Below are 12,946 nucleotides of genomic sequence, written 5' to 3' on the forward strand. Positions count from 1 at the left end.
AACTTCTTACTAGGGCGATATTGGTTCAGCATCCAACAAACAGAAAATCACCACGGGCCTTTAAAGGGATGCCTTCACCCTCGGCTGCCTTCCCGTGTGCATCTAAATACACAACGAGGGCGTTAACAGAAGACACAGCTACTTACCTGACAGAACAGAACCTCCAACCCCACAGAACAGTCGCTGGTACTGAGAAGAGAAGTTGACGCCAAACTATGTTTTCCATGTGCCAAGCCAATAAAAAATGATGGCGTTCAACTCTCCCGACCTAATAATGAGGAAGGTACGTGTGGAATGTTTCACATGCTTTATCTGCACACCGAGGAGGAGCAAGGGTCACATTTCGAGGGGAGTCAACGGCCCGACACCCTGTGGACGGTGGTTTCTGTGCAGAGCAAACACCCACGGCAGTTAACTTCCGTTGTTCAGGAAACCGAGGCTATCGGAGTCTACGCGCGGGGACCCCCCCGCCCCGCCACGCGGTGTTTTAAATTACACTTGGAAACCTACACACTGCCTCTCATTCCCGCGGCAGAGACTGAGACCGTCCGACTAACTTCCACAGGAGAATCACGCACTGCAAAAGAAGACAATTAGCAAAACTGACTTCTGAAACTCGCATGAAAACATCAGAGACCATTAGGTTTGATTAATGAGCGCTATTTTTTAGAAATCTGCCATTTCTAAACCGGGGTTGGTGTTGGCTCATAAACTGACAGGAATATGAGGAGAACAGAGCACACGCGACCAACCATATTTCATCTCTTCCACGTCTTAGCCTAATGAAGCTTAAAAGCACCGCACGATAAATCTTATGTCACTGCTTGAAGCTGGAGAGAAAACAGTGGTTCTTATTACCTGTTGCTGCGTAACGATCGCCCCCAAAATGTAGGGGTTGCAGACACAACAAGGAGTGATTACTACCCCTTGGTCTGGAGGTGACCGGGCTCAGCGGTCAGCCCCACTCAGGGGTCCTTGGGTGCTTGCTCACGCACTCACACACATGGGGAGCACACACGCTGCCTCTCCACGGGCCACCTCCCCTCTGTGGCAGGATGACCCCGCTCCAGGAGCAGGCTCCCCGCGAGGAGCAGGTGCGAGCTGTGCCGCTTTCGACGACAGCCTCACAAGTCACAGGGTGCCCCTTCCACCGGATCCACAGGACCCCCTCTCATGGGACGGGAGAGCCGCTTGTGGCCGTGCTGGGAACACCAACACCCCCGCCCGTGCCCGTCACCAGCCGGTGCCTCTGTCCTCAGCTTCAGACCTGCACAGCTCCCGTCAGTCCATCTCCCATGTGTACCCCACAGGCTGCAGAAACCCCATTCCTAAGTGTTGGGGCTTCACTATGCCCCCTAAAATTCATGCGTCGAGCTGTTGCCCTCAGTACCTCACAGTGTGACGAGTGTAAAAGGTAGTTAAGGTAAACCGAGGTCGCACAGGCACCCTGATCCAGCGTGACTGGGGTCCTTGTGGACACAGACGCGCACAGAGGAGCCACTATGTGAGGACACTGGGAGGGACGGCCGCCTACACGCCAAGGCGCGAGGCCTCAGGGGGAAGCAGCCCGCCCTCCTGCGCACCAATCCCAGCCCCAGCCCGGGGCACAAGGTGTGTCGCGCTGGAGCAGCGAGCTGGGCATCCGCTACGGCGGCGGAGCTGGGCAACACGCCTGTCACACTCAGCTCCTCGTGTGCGACCTCGGAACACGGAGGCGGCTCTCGGCCAGACACCCGGAGACATCCCAGGTGACACCGCCTCACTGTCCTCACGCAGCTAGCCGCCCGCCCGCGCGCCACTCCCCGACACCCCTCCCCAGGCTCCGACCCCCCAACACGCACTCGGCCCGCACTGGACGCGGTGGGCACCCCCGCCGACCCGTCCCGCAGCCAACGCGGCCCTTCTTCTGAAAGACACGGACAATCGTGTCCCTCCTCCGGTTCGAACGTCGCCCCACTGCCCTCGGGAACCTCCAAGTGCCAACGCGGGGCCCGGGGCCACCAGAAGCGGAACATGCTGGGCGGGCTCGGCCGCGGCGACCACGTTCCAGCCTCGAGGCCTCTGTTTCCCCAGCAGAGGATGCGGCCACTCGCAGCGCCGCAGACGGTGGCCTGGACAACTGAGTCCCGCCACAGCACACGGCTCTGGTCCCCAACGCCCCCCCAGCCCGTTCCCGCGCCCCTCCAGGCGTGGGCCCCAGGAAACGGCCGCCCCCCCACATCCCCCCACCTCCCAGCAGGGCACTCACGTCTTCCATGTCTGCGGACCTGGCCCGGGCGCCGCCACGGCTCCTCAGCCCCAAAAGGCACAGCCCAGAACTGGGGTCACCAGCTGCATCCCAGAGAACAAAGACCTGTTTCCACGCAGAAACCTGGACAGGTGCTCAGAGCAGCATCAGCCACAATCGCCGAAGTCGGGCAGCAACCGTGGTGCCCTTGAACAGACGAAGGGACAGCCCTCCGCACACGGACGCTACTGGGGTCCAGCGGGACCGGCTGGTGATTCACGTGACAACACGCGCCAACCGAAGGGAAAGGAGCCAGACCAGACCGGCTACTTACCCGCAGGACCTGTCCACGCACGCGCGGTGAGATCCCGTCCACGCACGCGCGGTGAGATCCCGTCCACGCACGCGCGGTGAGATCCCGTCCACGCACGCGCGGTGAGATCCCGTCCACGCACGCGCGGTGAGATCCCGTCCACGCACGCACGCCGTAATCCCGTCCACGCACGCACGCCATCCCGAGTCCACGCACGCGCGGTGTGATCCCGTCCACGCACGCGCGGTGAGATTCCCGTCCACGCACGCACGCCGTGATCCCGTCCACGCACGCACGCCGTGATCCCGTCCACGCACGCACGCCATCCCGAGTCCACGCACGCGTCATGAGTCTCTCCACGCACATGTGGTCCGACTTCGGCCACGCTCGTATCGTACGATTCTACTCGTGCACCTGTCCTATTATTTGTCACGCACACACAGTACGACTCCATCCACGATGCACCGGATGACGCCATTCGCGTGGCGTGTGGAACAGGCGCGGGCACGGCGAGCAGGCCCCGCCGCCGGGCGCTGGGAGGAGGGCGGCTTACCGCAAACGGCCTGCATGGCGGGAGGGTCGGGGAGATGGAACTCTGCCTGAGGGAAAGTGAATGCGTGTGACTATAAACACGTATCTTTATGCCCTGGGCGCCAGAGACCCAGAAGCAGCAACGCCCCGGGAGCAGCGAGCGCCCTCGGTGCCCAGGCCTGGGTCTCTAAACGCCGTTCCCCCTGCAGAAGGAACTGGGGCTGCTGGAGACACGTCTGAGTCCGGGATCAGGGCAGGTAGGATGAGCGTGGAGCATCGCGTAGTGCGGAAGGTAAGGACGTGCTCGAACAACAGCGGACTGGCCGACACTAGAACCCTGAGCCCCGAAACTCATAACGGAGCTGGATCATAACCAAACGCATAAAATAGCGAACGTGTGTGCGTCTCTGCTGCTGTCAGTAAAGCTTTGAATAAATAAACGAGGAGACACGGTAAGTCTTCCCTACAGAGGTGTCCAGGTCATTTACGTAGCTATGTCCCCCTCCAGGAACTGGAGCCTCGTTGCCCTCTTGACTCTGAGTGAAGCTAGACTTGGTCACTTGCTTCCAAGGAATTGAGTCTGGACGGGGGAAGGGACCTCGCCGCAGAGAAGCCTGGCCAGCACGACCTCCCCCGGGACCAAGGTCAACATCGCAAGGCGTCGTGAGGGAAGCGCGCGCCCTCTAATATGACGTGACTAGGAGGCACTTCATCCATACAGCGCTCCTCCCCGAAAAGCCGTTGTGCCTCACGGCAGGTTGAGGGAAAAGCCACAAAACACATGACCAACGTCCTCAAAGCTGCCGAGGTCACTAGAAACAAGGAAGTCCGAGAAACTGTGACAGACCAGAGCAGACTGAGGAGACGTGACACTGAACACAACAGCGCACCCTGAACTGGGCCCCGGAGGAGTTGAGGGACAGGTGGGGAAGCCGGTGAGCTCCAAACGCAGCCTGGAGCTGAGCGAGCGGCACGGGGCTGTCTCCTCGGTTTGGGCGGAGAGATCCGCCACGTGGCATGCCGGCATCAGGGGCGGCCAGGTGAGGGGTACACGGAAGCTCTGCACTGTCTCTGCGACCTTTCTGCAGGTCTAAAATTATTCCAAAATGCAGAGTTTAGTTTTTGGAAAAGCACAGGGGTGTTGGCATCCTCGGGGCCGCTCCAGGGGCTGGTGTTGTCGGGAACCATTCCTAATTCCTTCTGGAACGCTCACCAGAGGGTAATCGACAGCGTCCCCACCCGGTGCTTCCGGATCCCATCCTGACCTCCCCCGGACACACTCCGCCCATCCACTAAGTGGCGTTCACGCAGGACACCAGCTCTGCTGTCACGACTGAGCGGCCAGGCAGGCTTTTTCTCTTTTTTTTCCCAAATAATTAACTACTGAAAATCGGGGGGTTCTGATTCTGACAGCACGCTGGACTAGCCCGTTTTTTCTGAGTCTCTGAGTGGCCGAGGTGCGGTTTCCTGGGAAGGTGAGTGTCAGGTCACGTTCGAGCTGCAACAACAAAATACCACAGGCCAGGGGCTTTTAAAAAACAGAAATTTATTCCGCGCAGTCCCGGGACCCAGAAGTCCAAGATCGGGGTGCCGGTGGTTGAATTCCGGTGAGGGCCACCATCCAGATTCGCAGACGACAGACTTCTCCCCGTGTGCCCACGTGCCGGAAGCGACAGGCTAGCCCGCCGCAGTGTCCTTTACAAGAATATTAAGGCCGCTCCCCAGGGCCCTGCTCTCGTGACCTAAGTGCCTCCCAAAGGCCCCGCCTCCTGACACTGTCACCTCGGGGCTTAGAATGTCCGCGTGAATTTGGAGCGACCCGAACGTTCGGATCGGCCCCAGGAAAGGGCAAACCAGTATCTCAGACGCTTCGTTGCTACGGAGCGAGGTCCACGGAGACTTTGCAGTCACCTCGGATAAGAGACCCAGGGGACAGGTGGAGCCGGAGCAAATTGAAGACAATGATATAATTAGTACTCCAGAGTATTTTTAAGAAGACATAAAATGTAAATTGCCTGGTTGCAAATCACATTTCGACTCTTGATAAAACGTGTGACTTTGAGCAAGTCACCCTAGATGTCGTTCCCTCACTCCTGGAATGAGAAGCCCGCAGCTGCAGAGGCACGGTGGCCTGAGTCGCAGCCACTCTGGGATGACGGGATGGCCGAGACCACCCCCTCGGGTGCGTGGAGTCCAGCGCCGTCGGCATCCATACCCCTTTCGTACAACCGAGGGGTGTGTCAGCCAAGATGAGTGGCCTGTCAGGCCAAAAGCCCACACGAGCCCTCCCAGCCACGGCCCGATGCCGTGGTTTCTGCATTCAGCCAGAGCAGGCCACCTGCCCGTCACCTCACACGCACATGACCTCCCCTCGTACCAGGCTGTGCAGGCGCCTCGTCGGGTGTGACGACACGTGAACATAGCAACAAGCATTAGGAAGATTTCCGTGACACTGTCACCCGGCGGTCGTGATGTCTGAACAAGCTGATACCTGCAGCGGCAGCACCGTAGTCAGGCCTGGACCCGCCAGGCCGGAGAATCTTCCCAGGACGTCCAGATGAAGGGGACTGCTGCTGAGAGGGTCTGTAACCAAACAGAGGGTGGCTAGGCGCCCAGAGGCTGGCCACCGCCGCCCCTCGGCGCTGACGGTCACCCCGGGCCAAGGGAGAACGCGGTCCCCTGGGCCAGTGAACCTAGAAGTGCGAAGGAGGGACCGCTCAGGGCGGACTCTGCGAGAACTGGCAGCATAGCAAAGCGGACGCGGGGAAACTGCCCCCGCCCTGAGTCTCCTGCGGGCCCCCCCGCTGGCCGAACCCGGCTGAAAGCCGCCCATCTAGGGAAGGGGCCGGGCGGGGCAGGGACCGGACGGAAAGGGACCGTGGGTGGAGATGACCCGGGCCGGCGTCGAGCAGGCCGTGGAGAACTGGGGTGGGCCGGGAAGGTAAAGCCGCCGTTAGTGCGGTGTCCGCCATGGTGCGGTGTGATGACCGAGGGCAGGCCACACCCGTGGGGGGGGGGGCACCACACGCACGGACGTCTCGGGGACTGCCGTTTGCTGCTTTAAACCATTCTCTACTTTCCAAACGCTCGCAACAGGGTTAGCACGCTTTCCAGTCAGAGAGAGTAAGCGTTTCCGAAACAACGTAAAACACACACACGTTCACGCAGACGTACTGGGTGGGACCATGTGAAACTGCCGTCTTCCTAGGTCGACACGGTGGAACGTCTGTCTGACTCACACACGCACGCGCACACGCAAACACGCATGCACACGTGCACACACGCACACACACACGCACACGCGCACGTGCGTGCACCCCAAGCACCCTGAAAGAAGCCCACTGAACACTGCACCCCAGCGGGCGTCGACGGCTCGGCCGGACGGGGACGGGGACGGGGAGGGCACCTGCGAGGCCGCGTTCGTGCTCGTGGAAAGCCACCCCGGCCACTCTGCAAAGCGTCAGCACCCATGGGGAAGACTAGGTGCCCACGTCTCATCATCAACGCTTCAAAACACACGAAAATGCAAGTCGCTAGTAATCTTGCCACCCTGAAATGACCCCTGTTCTCCCATTCTGGCGTGTGACCTGTGTACGTCCAGGCGGGAGGAAACCGGATGTGTCACCTCAAAATGCTCACCCGGCGTGGACGACTCCCACGCACCCGGCGTGGACGACTCCCACACACCCGGCGTGGATGATTTTGAATTTAAGGCACTTGGGAAGCATCAGGTGCCAGACGGGCACAAACCCTCTTTTTTCTGCCTGAGAGCAGGAAAAACTCCCACGTGACTGCACCCTCCCTGTCCCAGGAGGGGAGGACTCTCGTCACCAGAGCGGGGGGAAGTTCTGGGGGCCGAGTCGTCTGCACAAAGCAACCCCGTTAAACCTTCCCAGCTTCTTCACCACATAGCACCCCCAGCCAAACCCTCCATCCTGTCGATTCTTCACACATTTGTTTCTTTGTCTAAAAGGTATAAACGCGTCCCGCCCTGGGCGCTTCAGGTTTTCGTGTCGGATGAAGGCTTCCGGGTCCGTGTAAACATCCAGGAACGCTCACCTGCCACTCTGTCCCACGTTAGCCCGATTCTTAGGTCCAGCCAGAGACTCAAACAGGGTGGGCGAGAATTCACCCCCGCAAGACACAAGCACGCACGTGCACACACACAGACACGGACACGTGCCAACGCACGCGCGCGCACACGCACAGACACGCACACGCACGTGCACACAGACACGGATACACACGCACACACACACATGCGCACACGCACACGTGCGCGCGCACAGACAAGATACGCACGCACGTGCACACACAGACACGGACACGTGCCAACGCACGCGCGCGCACACGCACAGACACGCACACGCACGTGCACACAGACACGGATACACACGCACACATGCGCACACGCACACATGCGCACACGCACACGTGCGCGCGCACACAGACAAGATACGCACGCACGTGCACACACAGACACGGACACGTGCCAACGCACACACACGCACAGACACGCACACGCACGTGCACACACAGACACGGATACACACGCACGCGCACACACGCACACATGCGCACACACACACGTGCGCGCGCACAGACACGGACACGCACGCGCGCACACGCACACACACGGACACGCACACACGTGCACACACAGACACGGATACACACGCACGCACGTGCACACAGACACGGACACGCACACGCGCACACATGCACACACATGCACACACAGACACGGACACATGCCAACGCACGCACGCACATGCACACACACAGACACGGACACATGCGCGCGCGCACACACAGACATGGACACGTACCAACACACGCGTTCGGGCAGTCAGGCGTCGCTACTTTTCATCTTAAGATTTACTGTACCTACTCTTCCGACGCCTTTTAACACTTCGCGTATTAAAAGCCTGCCCGTATATTATCCTTGCTTTTGAATGCTGCATTTTAATGACTGTATGATATGCCGTGAAGTGTGCGGCCATATTTCATTTGAACTAATTCAGACGGAGAACATTCAGACTGCTTGCCTGTCGTCGATATTTCAAACATGGCAGAGATGCGTGCCCTTCAGCTGGGTCGTGAGCATATGTGGGACACACTCCCGGCTGAGAAATCACTGAGTCAAGTGCATGCACGTGCATCTTGGTGCCCGATGCCACGGCACCCCCCACAGAAGCCGCCCCAGCGGACACCCCCAGCAGCACGCGAGCACCTAAAAGCACACACTGCTGCAAAAAAATGAAAAACAAAACCCCAAGAAAAAAAGGCAACAAACAAAAAAGCCCGGATGGGGCGTGACAGCCAGGGGCCCGTGGGGACTCCGTGCCTGTCTGTCCGAAGGCTGATCGATGTGCTGTAAACGCAGAGCCGATGTTTACTGCACCAGTCGGGGACCCCAGCTTCCGGGGAGGGCCTCCACCCCTGCAGAGCGCCCCCGTCCCCATCAAGCCCAGGCCAGGCCAAGGGGACTCGCGGGGCGGCTGCTCCTCCCCTGCCCGCTCGCCCGCCGTGTGCAGAGCGGGTGGGCACAGAGCTGTCAGGCCGCGTGGCTCAGCCCAGGGCCCCCCAGCGGCCCCACCCCCGGGCCGATCCTGCTGGCACTGACGGCATCGACTTACGTAAGAGGTTAGCGGGGTCCCGCTTTAATGCTCTCGCAGGTGACCCCTGGAAGGCCTTGCCAACAATGGCCACGTCCTCACTCCTCACGGGCTGGCCCCTGACCCTGAGCCGTCCTCCGTGGCGCCGCGATTCGTGGAGGTCTCAGCTGTGCCGCTTTTGGGGCCTTTTCACGGCAACGAGTCTGTTTTTTTTAAAAAGACACGAGTGATTTCAAGCAAGAGCAACGACGAAACGCACATCACCACGCACGGCTTTTCAGCTAGGAGGCTTCCTGGCAGAAGAGCTGCTTCGCAGCGTCACGCGGCTGGCAGCCGCCTGATCCGTTTACAACGGAAGAGAAATGACATCTGCAGAAACGCAAACCCAGAACCCCGTCCGGACCAGGAAGACCCCCGTATTACTCAGCAAACAAACGAAACATCCGGGCCCTGGACAGCTACCTACAGCCACTAAAGTGCCCACAAACCACTGCTGAAACCAGGCCCTGAGGCCCAAGCCCGGCTGAGGCCAGTCGCCCTGCCCAGGCGCACGCGGCCCCTGCCTCTCTGGGGACAATTCCGAGGGCCAGCGTTGCACCGTTCCCTCTGCCCAGTCTCGCCCCCAGGCCCTGACAGAGCCCCCGACAGAGCCCCCTCGATGAAACGCTGCCCAAAAGTCCGCCTCCCAGAGTCTGCATCCTGTGAACGGGGACTGTCCTGGCTTAAAACCTCGACACCCTCTTGTCCCCATCGCGAGGTTTCCTCCCGCTTCAGCCTCGAGAACTCAAACGCTCCCGTCTTACGATTGCTTTCAGACCGCGCGATGATTTCCACGTCCTCAGCGCTGAGCTCTCCCGCGTCTCCTGATGGCTTCTCGGGGCTGTGAGTTTCTTCCTGTAATCGACGTGGCCATTGTCCCTCTTACCAGACGTGGCAGTTGCCTCTGCCTGGCCCTGCAGGTTGTGTGGTTAGAAGCAGGTGTGACGATGGGGCTCGGGAAGCCCCGCTCCCACCGCGTCCCTGTGGTCCACCGCCCTCGCCCGCTGCTCCGGCCTCTGCCGGCCCCCACCACGGGCCTTCCCTCCATGCCTGGGCTGCGTGTCTCCTGCTGGCTTTTGAGTGTGACTGTATTTACTTATCACTTGTTGCTTTTTTACCAGTTTGCTGATCACGCACTTGTCAAGAGCAGAAGACAGGGTTCTGTCTGGCTCCGCCCCCCATCTCGCAGGGAAGTCCACCCAGCTCTTCAGTGGACAAATCTGCACATGAAAAGGTCCTTCTGCATTTTGAGTCTACACCAGCCCCCCCTGCATGAGGTCCTTCCACTAGGTGGTCCCTGATGCGGTCCCCACACCCTTTCAGGCTCAACATCTCTGCTCCGCCAAAAACAGTGCAAACTCAGTGTGCAAACTCACACCGGCCTAGGGACCCTTTCCCGAATGCACTCCCACTTGTCAACTGATATTTAAATCCCTTAATATATTTTTCTTAATATAATTCTCGCCACATCCTTTTGCCTTCGACAGGTCTATTAAGACTCGTAATTTTCACTGCCCAGATTCTTCCATGTGCAAAGAGTTACGCCCCAGCAGTCCCCCCAGGACATCCCCAGCGGCTGGCCGGCCCTGACCGGAAAACCCGAGGTGGACAGTGGTGGACAGTGGTGGACGGTGCCGACTCGCCAGCCAGAGCTCGGACCACCAGGCAAACGCTGGGCGTGTTGGTTTTTCCTTCACTGAGTCCAGAGCTTCCTCCGAATGGAAGATGCACAGGACAGCTGCGCAACTTCCTTCTAACCGAAAAGTGGGCGTGGGATGCAGGCCAGACACGTAATATTCACCGAGTAAGGGTATGATTACGGGAACTGGGGTGAGTCATGCCACGGAAAAGACAAAATTGGTACATGCTGCCCTTGTACCTCCAATGACACCAGAGTCCAGGCCAAGCTGCGGTGGGAGGTGACGGGCGGTACAAAGAGCATCGAGCGATTTCAGTGACGTATAAACAAGCGAACGGAGGTATGTGTGTGTGTGTCCACATTTGCACACACACAGGGGAAAGCGGCCTGGGAGGCGCTGTCCGCGGCCCTCTCCGGGGGGCACTAGAGGCGCAGGCCGAAGCGTGAAGCGGGCCCTCCGTCGGCCCGGGGACTGAACGCTCGCACGCTGTCAGAGCGCCTTCAGCAGCCCGTGTCACTTTTGTAATTTATAAAGAAAAGGGAAACTCATTCCCCGAGGCCGTGCGCAGTCCCCACCGCCCACGTCGGCATTTGCCGACGGAGACCTGAGCTAAGAGCCCCACGTGCCCCCACTTCCTGAGCCCCGAAGCCAGCCTGTCACCACCCCTCAAACAGACACAGAAGCGCGGGAGTCATCTCCAGAAATGTGCCCAGCCACACGGCAAGGACAGCGCTGGGCCAGGCCGGGCACCCAGGGTCCCACCCAGAGCCCGCAGGTCCCACCCTGCCCCGCCGAGGGCTTCTTCAGCCTGAACGTGACGGAGGACCTCTGAGTACAAGGCCGTCTGGCGTCTGGAGCTGCCGCCCGCTTCCCAGGGTGCCCAGCGCCCCGGCTGGCGCATGTCCTCCTTGGCCCGACGTGCGAGAGCTGAGGTGGCCGGGTCTCACTCACCTTCGCTCACGAAACTGGCCTGAAAGTACGAACCGCTCAACAAACTCACATTCTAGAATGTTCTAAAATGCATTCCACATACACGTGGACGCGCGCTGCGTGTTACACTCAGCACTGGGAATCCCTGGTGCTTCCGAATGTCCCGTTCGCCGGCCGAGCGGCCTGCGCCGCGGTTCTTCAGTCCTCACCTGCCGCTTTTCTCATCTTTCCGGCAAGAATCACAGCTCACAGGGCCGTTGGCAGGGTTCACAAGGACTAAACGCAGGAGCCCGCACAGCCCGGCCTCGCGCGGGCACTTAGTCCACGCTCGTGTTTATTACAGTCTAACCTTTACCGCTAGGTGGGGAGGGGCCACTCAGTGACGATGACCCCGAAGCCCCCTGCCCCTCACAGCCCCTGCCAGCCAGCGAGGGGCCATCCAGAAGCGTCCTCATGTTGCTGGACGTCCGTCCCGTCTGTTCTGCTTGCCCTGCCGTCTGGGCCGGCTGCAGCCCGGCCTCCCCGCCACCGCGGGCTCAGGACCCTGGCCGGGCTGCGGGCCCTGACTTAGCCCCTCTGCGGAGTCCCCGCAGTCCGGCCCCGGCACCGAGCCCTCCCAGGTGGACGTGCGTTCCACATGGAATGCTCCCCGCGCCTCGTAAACGCGCGTCTCATGAAGGCCGCGTCTGGCCGCCGAGCTAATTGACAGAATGAAAACAATGATGAAAGCGAACGCGCTGACCGCTGGGCACCGCCGCAGCGCAGCGAGGACGCAGAGCCTCTGGTTCCCAGTGAGGCGGGGGCCGCCCGGCGGCAGCGTCGGGAGGAAGGGCCGGCGCCGGCGGGGAGCCAAGTCCCGTGACGCCTCCCTCCGCTAGACCAGGAGCCCGTCACTTCTGCGCGTTCCTAACTCCACTCCTGGCTCTGAAGCCGAACGCCCGCATGTGACAGCCTGACTAGGTGGGAGGGGGGTTTTAAATTGTCCTTGTCCCTGTCCTCCTCCGCTCCCCTCTCCTGCCCTCTGCTGGCCCTTGTCACCATCTCCTCTGTCCATGGTGCTGGGGGGGACCTGATGGAAGGCCTGCTGCCAGGCCGAGCTCCCCACTGACCGTGGGGGACCAGGGACAGCCATGGAATGCGACCCACCCCCCGGGCCATGAGAGTCACGGGCAGGGGCCAGGGACACAGCTCCCTGTGGCAGAGCGTCCAGGCCTGCACGTCGTTTGCTCAGCACATGGCATGCGTGTGCCTGTCGCCCTGTCCCAGCGCTCTGCCTGGGCTGCTGGGTCTCACCCCGGCGCCAGGCCCTGCAAGCCTGGGCAGCCCCCACAGGCTCAGCATGTGAGGCGGCCACCAGGGAGACTGCGGGCTCCGTGCCCCCAACACCCACCGCACCGACACCACAGCCATGGCCTCCAACCCCTCGTGGGCCCGGCCTGCGGCTCTGCCACCTGGCCCTCCCTTCCCACGTCACCTGCATGCAGACAGCTGCTGGCCAGCCCTCCAGGTTGCCCCCACTTCACTGGGACCCTCCGTCCTGCTTTCTGTGACTGGCAGCTCTCACCCCACCCTGCAAAGCCACCTGCAGCTGCTCTCGGGGACCCGAACCCCTCGGGGCACCTTTGCGGCCCCCACTAATAGGTAGAGT

The sequence above is a fragment of the Pteropus vampyrus genome, unplaced genomic scaffold (assembly GCF_000151845.1).
Source record: "Pteropus vampyrus isolate Shadow unplaced genomic scaffold, Pvam_2.0 Scaffold554, whole genome shotgun sequence".
Taxonomy (NCBI): domain Eukaryota; kingdom Metazoa; phylum Chordata; class Mammalia; order Chiroptera; family Pteropodidae; genus Pteropus; species Pteropus vampyrus.